General features: G+C 39.4%; 1 protein-coding gene across 5 annotated transcripts in view; it reads left to right on the top strand.

Annotated features, from left to right (window-relative positions):
* LOC128706570 (uncharacterized) overlaps positions 1-24,614 on the top strand; it is a 273,076-nt gene that overhangs the window by 139,476 nt on the left and 108,986 nt on the right. The window lies entirely within an intron of this gene.

Raw genomic sequence — 24,614 nt, 5'->3', positions numbered from 1 at the left:
GGCAGGCACATTGAGTATGTCAGCATGCTAAAGGAGAGAATTTTTTAGTTCTGTTAACTATTTGCTAAATACATTATGTCCCCTGTTGTTCAGGAAAACATATTTATATCCATTGCTTGGGTGTTGTGAACATTTCTTTCAATTTGGCTATTCCTTAAATTTTTTCACTTATGTTTGACCTCCTCTTAACAAAAATTTGCTGAGCATTAGGGAATAAAGCCAGTATTATACAGTACTAGGGCAAGTGAACACAGTAGATGGCCAAGTCTTAAATACCTTTTATTGCACAATGATGAAGGAATGTGAGGAAGGTCATGTCAGGAGGCCAAGTCTTAGTATATAAAATTTTAAGAAGAGAGCTTGATGATTGAAGCTGCAGAAAGGGATGATAGTGATTTCTTCTATTGTTAAAATATGCATTTTTTTAATCTGATAATTCATTTTTTGTGTTACGGTTATTTAATAATATAAGTTTTTTTTTTTTTTTCAACAAGTTGGCCGTCTCCCACCGAGGCAGGGTGACCCAAAAAAGAAAGAAAATCCCCAAAAAGAAAATGCTTTCATCATCATTCAACACTTTCACCACACTCACACATAATCACTGTTTTTGCAGAGGTGCTCAGAATACAACAGCTTAGAAGCATATACGTATAAAGATACGCAACATATCCCTCCAAACTGCCAATATCCCAAACTCCTCCTTTAAAGTGCAGGCATTGTACTTCTCATTTCCAGGACTCAAGTCCGACTATATGAAAATAACCGGTTTCCCTGAATCCCTTCACTAAATATTACCCTGCTCACACTCCAACAGATTGTCAGGTCCCAAGTACCATTCGTCTCCATTCACTCCTATCTAACACGCTCATGCACGCTTGCTGGAAGTCCAAGCCCCTTGCCCACAAAACCTCCTTTACCCCCTCTCTCCAACCCTTTCGAGGACGACCCCTACCTCGCCTTCCTTCCCCTATAGATTTATATGCTTTCCATGTCATTCTACTTTGATCCATTCTCTCTAAATGACCAAACCACCTCAACAACCCCTCTTCTGCCCTCTGACTAATACTTTTATTAACTCCACACCTTTTCCTAATAATATAAGTAAGGGTAAAAAATAAGACAAATTCTATACAGGTCCTCCATCACAAATCCGGCATCATTGGGACCTGTAGTGTGCCGGATTACTGAGTTTGCCGGATTACAGAGTGGTTAGGTTAGAATAAACTTAATAAAACTAACCAACTTGGCTTACACAAAGTTCATTGAACATCGGCGAAACTCAAACATTTCCACTACTTTGAACTCAATTTCAAGGTACTTTTCGTCATGAAAGCAATCAAAATCATGTCTGTTTCTGTAATATATCTTCCATTCTATCAAATGAGTTCAAGAAAATGAGAATACAACCATAAAAAACATACGAAAATATACTGCGAATAGGCGGCTAATGGCTGAGAAGTGAACTCCCTTATTTATCGTTCGTCTTTTTTATTTTTGTTGTACATTAAGAAGCATCTTTCCATCATACATTGCCCAGGTTTCAATGAGATAGCCCAACAAATAACCGAGAAAAAAACAATATTTACCAAAAATCATATATGGCAAGCCCAAGTCAGGTACTGGAAATAAGTCACTTTGTCTGACTTTTCTGGGTTATCCTAGGTTCTCTATACATACACTGCTATGTATGATAATCTATGTAACTGTATTTGTATATACATGAATAAGCTTATTTACTTCTAGTCTGTCAACCGAGTACAAAGAACCGCCCATTCACTTATTTCAACTGCCCAGTAAAGCGGTCAGAAATTGGCAATTTGGCCGATTTCACACAAATTTCAACAGATGCCAATTTCAAAATAGGGTCCAGAATAAACAATGCAGACATTCCTGGCACTAAAATAACATTTTCTCTGTTCATTAGTCATGGCTACAGGCCCCTCTTATATTATTCTTGTTTACCATTTGGAATTTTTATTCACATAAAAATAGAAGATTTACTGTTATGCAGACTGCTGCATATTGTAATAATTGTATAAATAATGTCAACCCATTCTTGACTCCGTATTGGAATTTGGACTGGCAGGAGGACAGGTATTGGACAGTGACGTCATTTGTTTACTCTTGAACATCGCTAGAGAATAGAACATTTTCGCTACTGTGAGCACAATTTCAAGGTACTTTTCGTCATGAAAGCAATCAAAATCATATCTATTTCTGTAATATATCTTTCATTCTATCAAATGAGACCGAAAAAATGAGAATATAACCATAAAAAACATACAAAAATATACCGCTGAGCGGCCGCTAATGGTTGAGAAGTGAACTTCGCTATTTATGGTCTGATTTCTTTCATTTTTGGTGTACGTTAAGAAGTATCTTTCCATCATTCATTGACCAAGTTTGAATAAGATAACCCAACAAACAACTGAGAAAATAATAATATAATACAGTGGACCCTCAGCTATTGATATTAATCCGTTCCTGAAAGCTCATTGTATGCTGAACTTATCATTAGCTGAATTAATTTTCCCCATAAGAAATAATGGAAATCAAATTAATCAATGCAAGACACGACAAAGTATGAAAAAACTTTTTACCACATGAAATATTAATTTTAATACACACAAACTGACACTTACCTATATTGAAGATCTGGTGATGATTGATGGGATGGGAGGAGGGGAGAGTATGGAAGTTGTTAATGTTTAGAAGGGGAATCCCCTTCCACTAGGACTTTAGGTAGCACATCCTTTTCCGGGGTTACTTCCCTTCTTCTTTTAATGCCACTTGGACCAGCTGACCATGGTACAGCAACAGCTGACCATGGTGCAGCAACAGCTGACCATGGTGCAGCAACAGCTGACTTTGGCGCAGCAACAGCTGACCGTGGTGCTGCAACAGATGACGGTGGTGTAGCAGCAGCTGACTGTGGTGCAGCAGCAGCTGACCATGGTGCAACAGCAGCTGACCGTGGTGCAGCAACAGCTGACTGTGGTGTAGCAGCAGCTGACTGTGGTGTAGCAGCAGCTGACTGTGGTGCAGCAGCAGCTGACTGTGGTGCAGCAGCAGCTGACTGTGGTGCAACAGCAGCTGACTGTGGTTCAGCAACAGCTGACTGGTGCAGCAACAGCTGACTGCAGTGCAGCAACAGCTGACTGTGGTGCAGCAACAGCTGACTGAGGTGCAGCAACAGCTGACCATGGTGCAGCAACAGCCGACTGTTGTGCAGCAACAGCTGATGGTGGTGCAGCAGCAGCTGACCGTGATACGATAGTACATATTTCTCACCCTTTTTACCACAGGGTTGGCACTAGAAGCTTTCTTTGGGCCCATGGTGGCTTATTTAGCAGTTACAAGCACTATAAACAATGGAATGATACAAAATGTATCGAATGTATGCATGCAACCGGCCACCTTGGCTTGTAAACAATGACGGCAGGGCTGGATGGACCGGTTCGGGACGAGTCATGTTGGTCAGAAACAGCTGATGGTGGTGCAGCAGCAGCTCACTGTGGTTCAGCAACAGCTGACTGGTGCAGCAACAGCTGACCATGGCACAGCAACAGCTGACGGTGGTGTAGCAGCAGCTGACTGTGGTGCAGCAGCAGCTGACTGGTGCAACAGCAGCTGACGGTGGTTCAGCAACAGCTGGCTGGTGCAACAACAGCTGACCATGGTTCAGCAACAGCTGACTGTGGTGCAGCAGCAGCTGACCGTGGTGCAGCAACAGTTGATGGTGGTGCAGCAGCAGCAGCTGACTGTGGTGCAGCAGCAGCTGACCGTGGTTCAGCAACAGCTGACTGTGGTGCAGCAGCAGCTGACTGTGGTGCAGCAGCAGCTGACTGTGGTGCAGCAACAGCTGATGGTGGTGGAGCAACAGCTGACGGTGGTGCAGCAACAGCTGACCGTGGTGCAGCAGCAGCTGACCGTGGTACGATAGTATTTCCCACCCTTTTTACATATGATCGCTTGAGAGAGGGTATCTCCTGCTATCTGTTTTTCATTTATCCACACCAATAACAGTCTCTCAACATCTTCGAGTACTTGCCATCTCTGTTTCAAAAACAAACTTGCACCTTTTGCAAGAACAGCTTCCTTGATTGCCGTTTTGTTGGCCACAATAGTAGCGATGGTTGATTGGGGTTTGGTATACAACCTGGCCAGCTCCGAGACACTCACTCCACTTTCGTACTTAGCAATTATCTCTTCATTTCCATAGTAATTTTCAGCTTTTTTACCGCACGGTTGGCACTAGAAGCTTTCTTGGGGCCCATGGTGACTTACTTTGCAGGTACAATCACTAAAAACGCTGTGATAATATGAAATGTTCCGATTGTATGTGTGGATGCGACCGCACTGGCTGGCTTGTAAACACTGGCACCCACGGGACAGCTGAGGTGCGCTCAGGCCACACGGATGCGTCTCGAACGAATCGCGTAAGCTGAGTTTTTTAGCATAAGGTGAGGCAAAATTTTTGCGTTAAAATGTATCGTATGGTGGATTTAACATAAGGTGATGCCATTGTTAGCTGAGGGTCCACTGTAATAATAATAATAATAATAGTAATAATAATTCTCCATGGGGAAGTGGAACAGAATTCTTCCTCCGTAAGCCATGCGTGTTGTAAGAGGCGACTAAAATGCCGGGAGCAAGGGGCTAGTAACCTCTTCTCCTGTATATATTACTAAATGTAAAAGGAGAAACTTTCGTTTTTCCTTTTGGGCCACCCCGCCTCGGTGGGATACGGCCGGTGTGTTGAAAGAAAGAAAGAAGAGTAATAATAATAATATCTTTATTTACTACATGTACATGTACATGGTATACAGACCATAGCTGACATCAATGACATACTACTATATAGAAAGCCGCTTGTTATGCTGAGCATTTCAAGAAAATAAGGTCAGTGTCCCTGGATAACACCCACACCAGTCAACTAACACCCACGTACCCATTTACTCGTGGGTAAACATAGACAACAGGTGTAAAGAAACACGCCTAATGTTTCTACCCTGGCTGGGAATTGAATACTATTTACCAAAAATCATATATGGCTAACCCAAGCCAAGTACTAAAAATAAGCCACGTTAACTTTTTTGGGTTATCCTAGGTTCTCTACACATATGCTGATATGTGTGGTAATCTATATAGAGAAAATAACTTTTTGTTTCAGGTTTTTGGTGCAGTACGAGTGTATATCACAGTTAGCCCTGTGCTATACTGCAGTTTCTCTAATATAAGCCCCAAGACAGGGATAGGAGAATGGTATTTGTACATGTATACCATATCCTCTTCATAACTCTGTCGAACTGCTCGGTGTTATGCCAAATATTATTTATTCTGAAGTATTTAACATGTTTTATGTTATTTATATTGTTTATTATGCCATATTAGATCAATTGTGATAGGCAAATAAGCTGTAGTGTTGATATTAGCGTAATAATAAAGCATATTCTCCTGCTTCATGAGACTGAGCTCATGGCAACCAACAGTGGCTTCAAAGCCACCTTATCTTTAATGGATAATGTACTGAACCATGGCTAGGGCTAAAAGTAAGCAGGTTATAACAATAAATGGAGAAAAAGAAATTAGAATGACTCATGCAGCAAGTAGCGCCACCAAACAGTACCTGCAGGTTGGTGTGGCGACCCTGGAAATTTGAAATTATGCTAGCCGAAATTAGTGCTGAATAACTGAAGGAACCAAATAACTGATTGCCGGATTTGTGATGGGGGACCTGTTTATGACTATGTAAAATTGAAATACTTGTATAACAGTATAACACAAGGATTCCAGTGGAAATAAATTATAATGCTTGGCTTATTTCTATTGGAAATAAATCAAGCATTATAAAAATTTGAAATTATGTATGGTCTAAACAAAACTTAAATATGATTTTGGATGACTAAAAAAAAGCTTGGAATTATCCCACTTAATGGCCAATTTTGTGTTCATATAGTGACATCAAGCTAGGAATGACTGTTATCAGCAAGAGGGTGTGTATATACAGAAGGGTCCTGCCTCACAGTGTTTTGCTAATACAGGAGTTTTCAGTTATACCCATTCTTCATTTATTTAGGCTTCCTACAATAAATATAATATTCACCTCTCAATATAAACTTAAGTATTAAAATATTTTAAAGTAATATATGTACAGTATGTATATTTTTTAAGTCTAGTTATATTGCTTGCTTAATATATGAAGTGTAAACATGTTAACAGGCTTTTATATGCATTCGAAAGTGAAAAGAGATTGCATTTCACCTTACAGTGATTTTTGCTTTACAGTGGTAACCCGGAACCTAACTTTCTGTATAAGTGGTGCCCTCCTGAATGTTTATAATGTTTGTCAGGAAACAGGAAGTTTCCTGACACTGGTCTTAGTCATATGATGACCCGCAGCTGGAGATTTTGGTCATCTGACAGGAATTCCACTGACTGTCTGGTCCACCCCTTAAAAAATTATGGTTATGATTGGGGCCCTCCTGTACCTGTTGCTGGTGTATATGTGCATATCAGCTGCTGGTGTGTTAACATACCTGCTGCTGGTGTGTTGACATACCTGCTGCTGGTGTGTTAACATACCTGCTGCTGGTGTGTTGACATATCTGCTGTTGGTGTGTTGACATACCTGCTGCTGGTGTGTTGACATACCTGCTGCTGGTGTGTATACATACCTGTTGTTGGTGTGTTGACATACCTAGTGCTAGTGTGTTGCATTACCTGCTGCTGGTGTGTTGACATACCTGCTGCTGGTGTGTTGACATACCTGCTGTTGGTGTGTTGACATACCTGCTGCTGGTATATTGACATACCTGCTGCTGGTTTGTATACCGGTATTCCTCACTTAACAACCCACCTATTTAACGACCGCTCGGACTTAGGATCAGGTCTTTCTGACCAGTGGGTATTGTATGCGGTATGAGAACTGTAGTCGTGGAAACGGCAGCGCCGCATCTCATCATCAAGCAAATTCCAAGGCTACATATTTTGTCTATAAATTTGTACTTTAGTGTGCACCCCATAGTACGAGATAGAGTTGGAAGTGCAGCAGCACCTGGAAGAGGAAGAAGAGGAAAATGGAAGAAGTGCAAAAGAAGTTCACTGTAAAGGGGCTAGCTGGCGTGTTCGTCTATTTGTTTACATTCTGAGCATCTTTCTCATGAGGGCATCAAAGGGTAAGAAAGTTTATTCAGGTACAGGTACACATAAATACAGTTACATAAATTATCATACATAGCACCATGTGTAGATTACCTAGGATAACCCAAAAAAGTCACTGACTTTTTTGAGCTATCCTAGGTAATCTACACATATGCTGCTATGTATGATAATTTATGTAACTATATGTGTGTACCTGTACCTGAATAAACTTACTTATGTACTTACCCTTAGATGCCATCGTAAACGAGAGACACCGAGAATGTAAACAAACAGACAAACATGCCAGCTAACCCCTTTACAGTGAGCAAGGGGTGTCGATGGTAATAATAATAATAATAATTGCTCTGTCATATATTTAGTGTAGGTGTGGTACATAAAATACACTAGGGCCCCGCTTTATGGCATTTCGTTAATACGGCGATTTCAAATTATGACCAAAACTTGCTATGTGGCGAGCGATATGTCTGGAAACTTTCCAAAATTTCAAGTGTTTTTAAGTTATTGCATATTTTGTATGTATGTACAGTGGACCCTCGCCTAACGATATTAATCCGTTCCTGAGAGCTCAACGTTAGGCAAAATTATCGTTAGGCAAATTAATTTTCCCTATAATAAATAATGGAAATCAAATTAATCCATGCAAGACACCCCAAAATATGAAAAAAAAAAATTTTTTACCACATGAAATATTAATTTTAATACAAACAAACTAAAGAAGAGATGTACAATACATGACACTTACCTTTATTGAAGATCAGGTGATGACTGATGGGATGGGAGGAGGGGAGAGTTTGGATGGTCTTAATGTTTAGAAGGGGAATCCCCATCCATTAGGACTTGAGGTGTCAAGTCCTTTTCCAGGGTTACTTCCCTTCTTTTAATGCCACTAGGACCAGCTTGAGAGTCACTGGACCTCTGTCGCACAATATATCTGTCCATAGAGGCCTGTACCTCTTGTTCCTTTATGACTTTCCTAAAGTGGTTCACAACATTGTTATTGTAATAGTCACCAGCACGGCTTGCAATAGCTGTGTCAGGGGTGATTTTCATCAAAAAAGATTTGCACTTCAAGCCACATTGCACACATTTCCTTAATCTTTGAAGTAGGCAACTTCTTCAATTTCTCTCTCCCCTCCTCCGAAGCAGTTTCCTCAGGTCTGGCCTCTTGCTGTTGAAGATGATCTAGCAGCTCATCAGTGGTTAGTTTGTCATTGTCCTCCTCCACCAACTCTTCCACATCCTCCCCATTAACCTCACCAATATGAGCACTAGTTCCAGGCATTTTTTCCTGTTCACCTGGGTGTTAGTCAACTGTTGTGGGTCGCATCCTGGGAGACCCCAATGGAAATACAGTAAGTTAGACAGTCCTCGATGATGCACTGACTTTCTTGGGTTATCCTGGGAGGCTAACCCTCTGGGGTTAATCGTTTCTCGGTAATTGTTTCATGTTAAGCCATACCAACAACACACTCTCCACATCTTCGAGTAATACAGCTGATGGTGGTGCAGCAACAGTAACAGCTGACTGTGGTGCAGCAACAGCTGAAATGTAGCAGCAGCAGCTGTGGTGCAGCAGCAGCTGACTGTAGTGCAGCAACAGCTGACAGTAGTGCAGCAGCAGCTGACAGTAGTGCAGCAGCAGCTGACTGTGGTACGATAGTATTTCTCACCCTTTTTACCACAGGGTTGGCACTAGAAGCTCTCCTGGGGCCCATGGTCACTTATTTTGCAGGTGAAATCACTAAAAACGCTGTGATAATATGAAATGTTCCGATTGTATGCTTGGATGTGACCGCGGAGGCTGGCTTGTAAACACTGCCACCCACGGAACAAGTGAGGCTGGCTCAGGCCACACGTGGATGCGCCTCGGATGAATCGCGTTGAGCGAGTTTTTTAGCGCTAGGCGATGCAAAAGTTTTGCGTTAAAATGTATCGCTAGGCGGATTTAACGTTATGCGATGCCATCGTTAGGCGAAGGTCCACTGTACTCTGATAATCATTCTTACGTGTACCTGTACCTAAATACAGGTCTCCCTCAACATTCGCGAAGGTTAGGGGATCAAGAGCCTCGCGAATGTTGAAAAACCGTGAATGTTTGGTGCCCAATATATTGTAGGGAAATATATTACAATACTGCTTCCTTAACTTGTTGAACCATGAATAATCATAAAAAAGCATGAAAACGTCATAAATTGTACTAAATATATACATGTTATGCTTTAATAACATATGTTATTTAATAACATGTATGTTAATAACATGTTATTAAATACCACAGACTCCACCAATGCCTCTACCACTGCGAGTCCCTACTACCCTCCCTCCGACCCCCGCAACTGGCAGCCAGCCCTCCCACCACTCAGTGTTGTGAGTGTTTTGTTTGTTCATTATTTGCTATTAAACTACAGAATAAATAATGTAAACCCATTCATGACTGCATATTGGAATGGCTATTAGGAAAGGTATTAGACAGTGACATCATGTGTTTACTCTTGAACACAGCAAAGAATCGAACATTTCTGCTATTGCTAATAATAACAATAGTAATAATAATAATAATAATTATAATAAATACGATATAATTGAAGAAGGAAATTGTACAAAAATACGAGGGAGTGGTTGACACATCGTCAGTGTGACTTTGTTTATGCTGGAGTGAACATTAGTCTCCGTGCTCTTCCAAACATTTCACAATAATTCAGCGGTTGAGGCAGTGGTATTTAATAACATATATGTTATAAATAATAATAGTACATGTTATTATTAATAACATGTATTATTATTAACATGTATGTATTTAATAACATATATGTTATAAATAATAATAGTACATATTATTAATAACACGTATTATTATTAACATGTATGTTATTAAATACCATTGCCTCAATCACTGCCTCTACCACTCCAGTCACACTCAATCTACAAGCATCAAACACAATGAATTATTGTGAAATGTTTGGAAGAGCATGGAGACTAATGTTCACTCCAGCATAAAGTCACACTGACGATGTGTCAACCACTCCCTCGTATTTTTGTACAATTTCCTTCTTCAATTATATCATATTTATTATTATTATTATTATTACTATTGTTATTATTAGCTGTAGCAGAAATGTTTAATTCTTTGAGGTGTTCAAGAGTAAACACATGATGTCACCGTCTAATACCTGTCCGAATAGCCATTCCAATATGCAGTCATGAATGGGTTTACATTATTTATACTATAGTTTAATAGCAAATAATGAACAAACAAAACACTCACCACACTGAGTGGTGGGAGGGCTGGCTGCCAGTTGCGGGGGTCAGAAGGAGGGTAGTAGAGACTCGCAGGTGGCAGGAAACTTAAATATGATTTGGCGGCTGGGAATTTGGTGGCTGGGAATTTGGCGGTTGGGAATTCGTGAATGTGTGAAGCCCGTGAAAATTGAAAACATGAATGTTGAGGGAGACCTGTATACTTACGTACTGTGCTGGCATGCAGGTACACATTAAAATCACTAAGAGTTTTTGTACTCTTGATGCCATATTAATAATACGTTATCTCTTGGGCATATTAAATGTCATATTACGTTAATATAGACATTTCCATTAATCCATCTATGATATTTTTTTCAAAATTATGTAATAAACACACTTCGTAACATATAAACATGATAAATACATCCCACAGTAGAATAAATTAACAAAGATGTGGTAGCGAGGCGACTTGTAGGACTTGTGGTAGCCAGGTGACTTGTAGGACTTGTGGTAGCCAGGCGACTTGTAGGACTTGTGGTAGCCAGACGATTTGTAGGACTTGTGGTAGCCAGGTGACTTGTAGGACTTGAGGTAGCCAGGCGACTTGTAGGACTTGTGGTAGCCAGGCGACTTGTAGTCCAACATCTGAGAAAATGTGTACACTATAATATTACTAAGGGTAATTAGAGTCCTTGGGCCCCTGTCACACAAAATATCTGTCCAGAGAGCTCTGTTTCTGGCATTTCTTTAAAACATTCTTAAAATGGGACACAACATTGTCATTATACATGTTGCCAATACGGCCTGCTACAGCTTTGTCAGGGTGAAGTTCATCCATAAATGTTTGTGCCTTTGGCCACATTGCACAAATGTCCTTAATCTTTGAACAAGAGACCTTCCTCCATCTCTCTTCCTCCTCCTCTGAAGCAATTTCCTGAGTTGTGGTCTGTTGCTGTTGCAGATGAAGGTCTTGCAGCTCTGCAGTGGTTAGCTCTTCATTATGGTCCTCCACCTCCTTTTCCACATCCTCAAAACTCACATCCAACCCCATGGAATTCCCCAATGCCACAGTACTTTCCACAACTGGCATAGACTCCTCAGGGTTAGCTCCAAACCCTTCAAAATCCCTCTCTTATACACATTGTGGCTACAGTTTTCTCCAAGCAGAGTTCAAAGTCCTGGAACTCACTCCCTCCCAAGCCTTACCTATAAGGTTTATGGAATGGAGGATATTGAAGTGATCTTTCCAGAACTCTCTTAGGGTCAATTCAGGGTTTGAGGTCACTTCAAAGCACTTTTGAAACACTGCTTTGGTGTACAGTTTTTTGAAGTATGAAATGACCTGCTGGTCCATGGGCTGGAGGAGAGGAGTGGTATTAGAGGGCAAGAACTTTACTGTGATGAAATGAAACTCCTGCACCATTTGCTCTTCCAAGTCTGGAGGATGAGCAGGAGCATTGTCCATTACCAGGAAGCACTTGAGTTCCAGTTTATTTTCCAGGAGGTATTTCTTCACATTGGGGCCAAACACTTCATTGAATCAATCAAGAAAAATGTCCCTCGTGACCCATGCCATACTATTAGCCTTCCACATCACGCATAAATTAGCCTTGGCTACACTGCTTTTCTTGAACACTCTGGGATTTTCAGAGTGATACACCAGTAAAGGCTTTACTTTGCAATCCCCATTAGTATTACTTCAAAACATGAAAGTTAGCCTGTCTTTCATAGGCTTATGTCCTGGCAGTGCCATTTCCTCCTGTGTGATGTAGGTCCTCTTTGTCATTTTCTTCCGAAACAGGCCTATTTCATCACAATTGAACACTTGTTGGGGTTTGACTTGTTCAGTCACTATGTACCCCTTGAATTCCTGAACATATTTTTCAGCCACTTTTTTGTTAGAACTGGCAGCTTCGCCATGCCTTACCACACTGTATACCACTATGCTTCTTAAACCTTTCAAACCTGCCTTTTCTGACCTTAAAATCACAAACATCAGCACTCGTTGCAGGCATTTTCTTTTCTTTATGAGAGCGTCATGCAACTGTTGCCTTGCCTTTTCACAAATTATCGACTACATGACACTATCTCCTGCTAACTGTTTTTGAGTAATCCACACCAACAATAACCTCTCCACTTCTTCAAGGATTTGCCATCTCTTTTTTGTCAGCATATCTACCCCTTTTGCAACAACAGCTTCCTTGATTTCCTTTCCTTTCACCACGATCGAAGTGATGGTTGAATGGGGTTTGCCATACATCCTGGCAAGCTCTGAAACACGCACTCCACTTTCATGTTTTTCATTGATTTCTTTGTTTAATTTGATCGTGTTTCTCACTTTCTTTACCAAAGGGCTGGCACTAGCTTTCTTTGGGACTTTCTTTCTTCTTTCAACACACCGGCCTTATGCCACTGAGGCAGGGTGGCCCAAAAGGAGAAACGAAAGTTTCTCTTTGTGCATTTAATAATATATACAGGAGAAGGGGTTACTAACCCCTTGCTCCCGGCATTTTAGTCGCCTCCTACGACACGCATGGCTTACGGAGGAAGAATTCTGTTCCACTTCCCCATGGAGATAAGAGGAGATAAACAAGAATAAGAACTAGAAAGAAAATAGAAGAAAACCCAGTGGGGTATGTATATATATATATGCTTGTACACATATGTGTAGTGTGACATAAGGGTAAGCAGAAGTAGCAAGATGTACCTGAAATCTTGCATGTTTATGAGACAGAAAAAAGGACACCAGCAACCCTACCATCATGTAAAACAATTACAGGCTTTCGTTTTACACTCACTTGGCAGGACGGTAGTACCTCCCTGGGTGGTTGCTGTCTTCTTTGGAACTGTGGTGACTTATTTAGCAGTTGGAAGCACAAAAAAGAATGGATTATTATGAAATGTATCATATGAACCCGTGGGGTGATGGTCATTCGCTGATGAACAATGGCACACCAAGTGTGAATGGTGTGGGAGACTGGCTTTGTGTGCACGCTGCCGAAAAAAGTTGCTGAAAGTTGGATTTCACGAAATTCGCGGCTGCCGAAATGCAGGGATTCACTGTATACACAAATACAGTTACATAGATTATCATACATAGCAGCATATGTGTAGAAAACCTGGATAACCCAAAAAGGTCAAAGTGACTTATTTCCATATGTACCTTCACTCAGAGCGTCATTTCTTCTAAAAATAAAAATGGAGATAAGGATAGACTGAGGGCCCTGAATCTGCACTCTCTCGAAAGGCGTAGAATTAGGGGGGATGTGATCGAGGTGTATAAATGGAAAACAGGAATAAATAAAGGGGATGTAAATAGCGTGCTGAGAATTTCCAGCCAAGACAGGACTTGCAGCAGTGGTATCATGTTGGAAAAATTCAGATTCAGGAAGGATATAGGAAAGCACTGGTTTGGTAATAGAGTTGTGGATGAGTGGAACAAACTCCCGAGTACAGTTATTCAGGCTAAAACGTTGTGTAGTTTTAAAAATAGGTTAGATAAATACATGAGTGGGTGTGGGTGGGTGTGAGTTGGACCTGACTAGCTTATGCTGCTGGGTCTGGTGCAGTGCTCCATCCTTGAGTGGAGATGATCAGACTGGGTGGGTCATTGGGCTAATCCAGGGGTGGGTCATTGGTCTAATCCGGCGGGAGACATGGACCTGCTCCGCATGGGTCAGTAGGCCTGTTGCAGTGTTCCTTCTTTCTTATGTTCTTATGAACTGCCCATGCGGACGCATCTTGTATGGACGATTTCTGAGCAGATGTACGAAATCCAGAGTAAAATATCACTGAAAAAAGTGGTCAAAATCCGAATTATACAATTTCTGCACCGGACAAAATCCAGGGGTCCATTGTATATAATTTTTAAGTTCTGATAATTGCAATTTGTAGTAGTTCTTGTGATTTCATAGCCAATCTTTGTTCTGACACTAATATTAGGTACTGAAATAGTACTCAGATAGTCACAAAAATGCTGACAGGTGAACATTTTCACCTGCCTTGGTCACATACTATGGTCTAGAAATATATACAAGTATTTATAGATCCCAGCAATGTTTTAGACATGCTGGGGTGTTTATGAAACTCCTTGAAGCATAGTGTAAGACGAGTGTCACTCCAGTGCTGACAGTGCAGCAGTGGATTGACACCTGATGATCATGCACTGCCTTGGCTTTATTTGTTTTCACTCTTGCATATAAACTTGTGTGTCTGTCTGTTTAGCTTCGTCTCTGTTTATCTCTGTCTCTGCTTATCTATTCTTCTATCTGCCTGTGTGTGTGTCTTCCTGTCTCTCTGTCTGCTTGTCTCTATCTGTCTCAGAGAGCCGCTCATGAACCAACAGGTATTACGCACTATGCAGAGTCGTCTCATCTGATTCCTAAACAAGTGAAAATGCATATTGCTTCCCAGTCATGCTTATTATGAGCCTTATATCTACAAACACAGTATAGCACTTTGGATTTTGGGGGGAATTTTTTTTTTTTTTTTTTCTTTTGGTTATCCTAGGTAATTTACACTATGTATAACTGTACAGTGAAACTTCGGTCTTTGTCTTTAATTTGTTCCAGAGAGTCTGACGAAAACTGAATTCGATGAAAACTGGAGCAATATTTCCCTTAAGAAATAATGTAAATCCAATTAATCTGTTCCAGACACTCAAAAATATTAACAAAAAATACATTTTATAAAGAATAACTGTAGTTTTATGTACAGAAAAATGAGAAATAAATATAAATAATTAATGAAATGGATAAACGAACATTTAACATCACTTTTTTCCTATATTGAAGACTCTTGTTGGCATATGGAAGATGGCGAGGAGAGGAGAGGGGGAGGGGTTATTGTTTGGAAGGGGAATCCCCCTCTATAAGGACCTCAGGTATCGATGCCCTATCTGGGGTTACTTCCCTTGTTTGTCTTTTACTGGCACTAGGACCAACTTGAAAGTCACTGCACCCGTCACACAAAAAATCTGTCGAGAGAGTCTGTTTCTGGCGTCTCTTTAAGACTTGCCCAAAATTGGACGAGGCATTGTCATTGAATATGTTGCACACACAGCTTGCAACAGCTTTGTTAGGGTGATATTTCTCCACAAAACTTTGCAACTCATTCCACTTTGCACACATGTTCTTAATCACTGAAGAAGGCACGTTCACACAATGCTCACTCAATGAGAAACAAAGCCAGACTGAGTCAGAAGTTGTGGGATGCTTTGTGTGGGCGCGGGCAGGCAGATGCATTTGGTACAGCGGACCATTGTCAGCTCTACAAAAACTAAGCAGATGTACAAAAACTGGGACAAAATTTCATTGAAAAATGTCGTCGAAAACCAAATCTTACCAAAGCATACGAAAACCGAGGTTCCACTGTACAGTATAGTATATGTATACACTGGACCCCCGGTTATCGGCCGTAATCCATTCCAGAAGGTTGGCCTAAATCCGAAATGGCTGAAAACCGAAGTAATATTTCCCATGAGAAATAATGTAAATCCAATTAATCCGTTCCAGACACCCAAAAATATTAACAAAAAATACATTTTTTTAAAGTATATGTACCTATATTTTTACATACAGAAAACAGTGAGAAAGAATTTTTTTTTTTCTTCTTTTTTTTTTAACAAGTTGGTAGTCTCCCGACGAGGCAGAGTGACCCAAAAAGAAAGAAAATCCCCAAAAAGAAAATACTTTCATCATCGTTCAACACTTTCACCTCACTCATACACAATCACTGTTTCTGCAGAGGTTCCTAGAACACAACAGTTTAGAAGCATATACGTATAAAGATATACAATGTATCCCTCCAAACTGCCCATATCCCAAACCCTATTTCCAATACTAAAGTCCGGCTATATAAAAATAAATGATCATTACATACCTTTATTGAAGAATCTTGTTGGCATATGGAAGAAGGCGAGGAGGGGAGAGGGAGGAGAGCTTATTGTTGGAAGGGGAATATCCCTCCATAAGGACTTCAGGTATCAAGTCCCTCTCTAGGGTTACTTCCCTTTTTTGTTTTTTACTGGTACTAGGACCAGCTTGAGAGTCACTGTACTCCTGTTGCACAAAAAATCTGCCCAGAGAGGCCTGTTTCTGGCCTCTCTGTAAAATTTGCCTAAAATGAGACTAGACATTGTCATTGAACATGTTGCAGACACGGCTTGCAATAGTTTTGTCAGGGTGATAATTCTCTGCACCTCACTCCACTGGAGTGAGATGGATGAGAAGAGTGGTATTAAGGGGCAAGAACTTCACTGTGGTGAACTTACACTCCTCAGTCAATAGGTCTTCCAAGTCTGGAGGATGAGCAGGAGCATTGTCCAGTACTCGGAGGCACTTAACTGGCAATTTATTTTCCAGGAGGTATTTCTTCACACTCAGGCCAAACACTTCATTGGCACACTCAATGAAAATTAGCCTCGTGACCCATGCCTTATTGTTAGCCCTCCACATCACACACATTTACTCTTCATGATAGTTTTTCTTGAACACACTGGGATTTTCAGAGTGATACATGAGTAAAGGCTTCACTCTGAAATCCCCGCTAGCATTACCACAGAACAAAAGAGTTAGCCTGTCCTTCATAGGCTTGTGTCCTGGCAGTACATTTTCCTCCTGCGTGATGTAGGTCCTCTCTGGCATTTTCTTCCAAAAGAGGCCTGTTTCGTCACAATTGAACACTTGTTGGGGGAGGAATCCTTCAGTCTCTACGTAATCCTTGAATTCATGCACGAATTCTTCAGCCGCACATTTGTCTGAACTTGCAGCCTCACCATGCCTTACAACACTGTGTATGCCACTACACTTCTTGAATTTGTTGAACCAGCCTTTGCTGGCCTTAAATTCACTAACAGCAGAACATATTCCTGGCATTTTCTTTACGAGATCCGCATGCAACTGCCTTGCCTTCTCACAAATTATCCCCTCCGAAACACTAACTCCTGCTAATTGTTTTTGGTTGATCCTCACCACCAACAACTTCTCCAGATTGTCGATTGCTTGCTACCTCTGTTTCATTAGCATATTTACACCTTTCATAATATGAGCTTCCTTGATTTCTGGTTTCTTCAACAGTATGGAGCTGATTCTTGATGTAAATTCCGCATTCATCATGGCCAGTTCCGCCACACGTACACCACTCATATTTTATGATAATTTCTTTCCTGAATTCTGTCATGTTTCTCACTTTCTTTACCAAAGGGCTGGCACTCTGAACTTTCTTTGGCCCCATAGTGGCTTATTTCACAGCTGCAATCAATAAATAAGCACCTAAAACAATTGATGAAAGTGTTGAATATTCCTACTCCAACGAGAGAGACGCGCAGACTTAATGTTGTGAAATGACAAGAACTACTACAAATTGTAATTGTCAGAACATAAAAATTATATAAAACAATATGAAAAATAGAAAAAAAAGGTATATCGGCAACACTTTTGCAAGTGGCAGGACTCGATGTTGCTGTCACGTGAGCATCCAGTGCCAACTTCTCGACCTCAAATCTCTGTAAGTACTGACCCTAATTTTTTTTTATTCTATAACACTTAGAATGATGTGCTCTTTATTTTCATTAAAAAAAATAATTTTTTTATTTTTCAAAATATTCGGGGCACTGGGGTAGTGAATGTATATATACGTTTGGACCACTTACAGGTTAAGAAGCTAAAAATGACATTCGGCAGCAAGGAGGCACATAATGGCACTGGGAAATGTTGTTTGGACACTTTATACTAATAAAACACGGCTAATCCGATTTTTGTAAGATTCATATACAGTAGGGCCCCACTTATATGGCAGGTTAGGTTCCAGGCTACTGCCGGAAAGCAGACATCACCAGAAAACAGAACGCCATTTTTTCCACTTATAAATGCATATAAATGCCAGACAACAAGTTTACACTAACTTATATCAAGTTAGTAATAGAACTAGGCATTAAACAACAATAAAAAGTAAAATAGTACCTACACAGTACATTCATTACTTACCTTAAAATATTTGTAGTCTTAATGTAGGGCGAGAGGTGAGTAGTACTTATTTGTAGGGAATCAGATGTAGGTAACCGGTAGATGTAGGTATGTACCCCTCAAGGAAGGTTCCTTGATGCTAGTGAGGGGCTCTTGATCTAGGGACTTGGATCTGTGCTCCAGTTCCCTGAATTAAACCTGAATACTTTCCACATCCCCCCACAGGTGCTGTATAATCCTATGGGTTTAACGCTTCCCCTTTGATTATTATAATAATAATAATAATGTAGGTGTGTAGTCTGCCTGGGCTATGTACCTACACCTATCTACATAGCTACAGAATATTTAATGTGACCCACAAATTGCACTCTATTAAACCACTTTTTGGTTTGTGGCCATCTTCTGATCACTGTTGCCATTTCTAACAACTACCTTTAGATGCCATCATAAACAAAGGGAGAAGTAATGAATAATTCATGCCAAGAATTGTAGACAAAAGCATTATGTATTAAGGGGAGTGACTGGGCCAACGCTGATTCATACACGTTTTCATTGAGGCTGGGCCAGAGAAAGTGTAATGTTTTCCCTCCACGCGACTACCACCCCTCCATAGCATACAAACATTGCATGTTTATATGCTATGTAATGTGTTTCTTATATAATTTTGAAGAAAATATCATAGATGGATTAATGAAAATGTCTATATAGTGGACCCTCGGTTTTTGTTTAATCCATTCCAGAGAGATCGGTGAAAACGGAAATTGGCGAAAACTGAAACCATTTTCCCCATAAGAAATGTAATGTAAATCTAAGTAATCCATTTCAGACACCCAGAAGTATTAACAAAAAAATTTTTTTTAGCTTAACTATAGATTTACATGCAGAAAAGAATGACAAATAAATATAAAGCCCTTATAAAATGCATAAATGAACAATTACCTTTATTGAAGACTTGTTGGTGTATGGCAGACGGGGCGGAGGGGAGAGGGAGGCGAGTTTATTGTTGGAGACAGGATAAAATGCTTCACTATGACACTAATATCAACTCTATCGCTGTATACCCCTTGTGGTTTAGCGCTTCTTTTTTATTATAATAATAATAATAATATGGCTTATTTATCTATCAAAATTCATCTAATATGACATAATAAACAATATTAATAACATAGAAACATGACATATACTCTAGAATGAATAAAATACAGTGGTACCCAGAGTTTCGTACAGCTCCCAACTCTAACAATTATGTAAGTGTATTATTGTAAGTGCTTTTGTAAGTGTATTATTGGGGGTCTGAAATGGACAAATCTAATTTACAATATTCCTTATGGAAACAGATTCGTTCGGTAATGGCACTCGGACAGCCTTCTGGAACAAATTATGGCCAAAACTCAGGGTACCACTGCATGTCATTATGTATGTCTCTAGTGGTGTTGTGTTGTTCTTGGGTGTATAAGGGCCACTGAGAGCATAAGCCATACATGGTGGTGGAGGCGGCAGTGTTGTTAGTAGCCCTGTATAACTCCAACAACATTGGAGAACTTAGGTTCATGCTGTCCTTTTTCTATCGATTAGTCGCTTAACTTACTTGCTACACTTTATCACTGGCTGGCGTTATGGACTTTATTGACTCATGCTGCTTTAGTATTGTACATATCGTAGAATCACTGAATCACTGAAGAAGGCAATTTCTCCCCTCTCTCTTCCTCCTCCACTTCGGTACTTTGCTACGATTTCTTTCTTTAATTCTATCTTGTTCCTCACTTTCTTTACCAAAGGACTAGCACTAGGAGCTTTCTTTGGGACCTTGGTGGCTTATTTAGCAGTCACACACAATAAACAAGTGCCAAAAACGATGGATTTATTTATTTATTTATTTATGTCTGCAAATACGAAGTACATTAAGATTATATATTTACAATAATGGGTTGCAATGCAAAGAGATCCCCTATTATGCCTAGGCATTATGGGCCGACTTAACATTATTGGCTTACTGACTACAGTGGACCCCCGCCGTTTGGCGGCCACGACTTTTGTGAAATCCGACTTTCGGCAAGTTTTTTCGGCAAAATTTCGCTTCGTGGTTCGTGACTGGACTCATGATTCGGCGACCTTTTGGTACTTGTCTGCCCGTCAGCACGCACACAAGGCCAGTGTCCCGCACTATTCACACTCAATGTGCCATTGTTTACCAGCATGTGACCATCACCCCACGAGTTCATACAACACATTTCATAATAATTCATTGTTTTTTGTGCTTGCAACTGCTAAATAAGCCACCATGGGCCCAAAAAAAGTTCCTAGTGCCAGCCCGTTGGTAAAGAAGGTGAGAAACACAATAGAATTCAAGAAAAAACTCATAGCAAAGTACTAAAGTAGAGGAGGAAGAGAGAGGAGAGAATGTGCCTTCTGCAGTGATTCAGTGATTCTACAAAATGTATGATACTAAAGCAGCAGGTATCGATAAAGGCTATAGCTCCAGCCAGCGATAAAGTGTAGAATTAACAGTGTAGCAAGTAAGTTAAGCGAGTAAGCGACAGAAAAACAACATGAGAGTAGCTCTCCAATGATGTTGGATGTGTATAGGACCGCTGAACATACACCGCCCTGCTATCTTCCACCACCCTAAACCTCTACCAACATCTCCTTCATCAAACTAACTAATTAAACTAACATCTCCTCCAAGGTAAGTGTAAATATAAAAGTGTAAGTATAAAAGTAAATATAAGTGTAAATATAAAAGGACACCAATGGAAATATGTCACTCTTGAATTTTTTAGGTTATCCTGGGTACTTTACACACATCTTGCTATGTATGATAATTTATGTATGTAACTGTATTTGTGTATACCTGAATAAACTTATTTATAAATTAAAATGTAAATATTTCTTATTTATAAATTAAAATGTAAATATTTCTTATTTATAAATTTCATACATTGTTTAAGTGTGATGGTGATGGTGGCCAAAACCTCCATTGCCACCAACACAGCTTCTCTCAGTGGCGGCCCTTAACCCTTTGGGAGTTTCAGCCATACTAGTACGGCTTATGCCCCAGGGTTTTTGACGTACTAGTATGCCTAAATTCTAGCGCCCTCAAATCTAGTGAGAGAAAGCTGGTAGGCCTACATATGAAAGAATGGGTCTATGTGGTCAGTGTGCGCAGTATAAAAAAAATCCTGCAGCACACAGTGCGTAATGAGAAAAAAAAAAAACTTTGACCTTGTTTTTGGAATAAAACAGCGACATTGCACTGTATTTTCGTATGATATTTATTGTTGTATTCTAGTTTTCTTGGTCTTATTTTATAGAATGGAAGACATATTACAGAAATTGAGATGATTTTGACTGGTTTTACAAAGAAAAGTACCTTGAAATTGAGCTCAAATCATGCCAAGCGTTCAGTACACGTCAACTGATGAGTAATATTCTTTCTCAAGTGCACTGATATTATTTATACCATTTCTACACTAATTCAGTAGTCTGCATAACAGTAAATCTTCTATTTTTTGTAAGAATAAAAATTCAAGTGGAAAGCCAAAGAAATATAAGAGGGGCCTGGGGATGTGACTAACAAACAGAGAACTTGTTATTTTAGTGCCAGGAATGTCTTTCTTGTTTATTCTGGGCCCTTTTCGGAAATTGGCATCTATTGAAATTTGTGTGAAATTGGCAAAATTGCTAAATTCTGACCACTTTATTGGATAGATGAAATCGGTAAATGGGTGGTTTCTTGTACTCATTTGATAGAAAAGATGGAGTTCTAGCGAAATAGTTATGATTTTTGTCGACTAGTACATGGGAATTGGCCGAAAATAGGGCTCAAAGTGGGCAAAATCGCCGATGCGTAAACATCGTTGAGACCGCTAACTTTGCGAGGGCATAATTCCGTAAGTTTTCCATCAAATTTCATACTTTCGGTGTCATTATGATCGGGAAAAGATTCTCTATCTTTTCATAAGATTCTTTTTTTTTTTTTTTTTTTTTTTTTTTTACAACCCTGAGAACAAGTCTCTGAGAGGGCCTGGCGACCCCCAAAGGGTTAACCCTTTCAGGGTTTCCGATGTATTAGTATGGCTTACACACCAGGGTTTTTGATGTACTATTACGCCTAAATTCTAGCGCCCTCAAATCTAGTGAGAGAAAGCTGGTAGGCCTACATATGAAAGAATGGGTCTATGTGGTCAGTGTGCACAGTATAATAAAAATCTGCAGCACAGTGCGTAATGAGAAAAAAAACTTTGACAGTGTTTTTGGTTTAAAACAGTGACTTTGCACTGTATTTTTGTATGGTATTTATGATGGTATTCTAGTTTTCCTGGTCTCATTTTATAGAATGCAAGACATATTACAGAAATTGAGACGATTTTGATTGGTTTTTACAATGAAAAGTACCTTGAAATTGAGCTCAAAGTAGCAGAAATCTTGGATTTTTGCCAAAGTTCAAAAGTAAACAAATCATGCTATGCGTCCAATACACGTCAGTTGGTGAGTCTAATATTCTTTCACAAGTGCTCTGATATTATTTATACCATTTCTACACTAGTGCAGTAGTCTGCATAACAGTAAATCTTCTATTTTTTGTGAGAATAAAAATTCGAAGTGGAAAGCAAAAGAATGTAAGAGGGGCATGGGGACATGACTAATGAACAGAGGAAATGTTATTTTAGTTCCAGGAATGTCTTTCTTGTTTATTCTGGACCCTATTTGGAAATTGGCATCTTTTGAAATTTGTGTGAAATTGGCAAAATTGCTAGATTCTGACCACTGTATTGGATAGTTGAAATCGGTAACTGGGTGGTTTCTTGTACTCATTCGATAGAAAAAAATGGAGTTCTAGCGAAATAGTTATGATTTTTGTCGACTAGTACACTGGAATTGGCCGAAAACAGGGCAAGATCGCTGATGCGTAAACATCGTTGATACCGCTAACTTCGCAATAGCATAATTCCATAAGTTTTCCATCACATTTCATGCTTTTGGTGTCATTATGATTGGGAAAAGATTCTCTATCTTTTCATAAGAAAAAAACTTTTTTTTTTTTTTTTTTTTTTTTTTAAATTTGGGCGACCCTGAGAACAAGTCTGGGAGAGGGCCTGGCTACCCTGAAAGGGTTAAACCCAATAACAACACTTACACCATTTACTCATCTCATACATTATGACATATTTTATTCATTCTAGAGAATATATCATGTTTCTATGTTATTAATATTATTTATAATGTCATATTAGATGAATTGTGATAGATAAATAAGCCGTAGAGATGATTTTAGCATCATATTGAAGCATGATAAACTCACCTTCCTCTTGCCTCCTACCTACCTCCTCCACTAACAAGAGTCAATAAAGGTTAAGTTTGATGTTAAATGTTCATTTATCCATTTTATTAGTGCTTTATATTTATTTGTCATTGTTTTCTGTATGTAAATCTATATTTAATCCTTTCAGGGTCCGTGCCATAGATCTACGGCTTTACGTTGAGGGTCCAAACCGATCTACGCCATGAGCTCGGCTCACTCTGATAAGCTGTGAGAAGTAAATTTGGGCCTAGATATGAGAGAATACATCTATGTGATATGTGTGCGCCACATAAAACAAATCCTGCAACACAGTGCAAAAATGAGATACAAAAACTTAGACCATAATTTTCGATTAAAACAGCGAGTTTGCAGTGTTTTTTTGTATGTTTTTTATGGTTGTATTTGCGATTTCTTGGTCTTATTTGATAGAATGGAAGATATATTACAGAAATAGAGATGATTTTGATTGGTTTTAGTATTGGAAATGGCTTGAAATTGAGCTCAAAGTAGTGAAAATGTTAAATTTTTGTCGATGTTCAAGAGTAAACAAATGACCTCACACATCTAATACACGCCAGCTGGCAGGTCTAATATACATTCACAGATGTGGTGACATTATTTATACAATTATTACAATATTACATAACAGTAAATCTTCTATTTTTTGGTTTGAATAAAAATTCATTATGTGAATAAAAAATCAAAATGGAATTCATTTGTAAAGCCTGAAAACATAACTAATGAACAGAGGAAATGTTAGTTTAGTGCCAGGAATGCCTACATTGTTTATTCGGGACCCTATTTTGAAATTAGAATATTTTGAACTTTGCATTAAATTGGCCAAATTACCAATTTCCGATCACTTTATTTTGTAGTTGAAACAGGTATTTGGTGATTTCTTGTGCTCAATCGATAGAATAGAAGTAATACTACTGAAATAACTA

The sequence above is a fragment of the Cherax quadricarinatus genome, chromosome 3 (genome assembly GCF_038502225.1).
Source record: "Cherax quadricarinatus isolate ZL_2023a chromosome 3, ASM3850222v1, whole genome shotgun sequence".
NCBI classification, from domain to species: domain Eukaryota; kingdom Metazoa; phylum Arthropoda; class Malacostraca; order Decapoda; family Parastacidae; genus Cherax; species Cherax quadricarinatus.
This window is presented reverse-complemented; position numbering and strand designations above follow the sequence as displayed.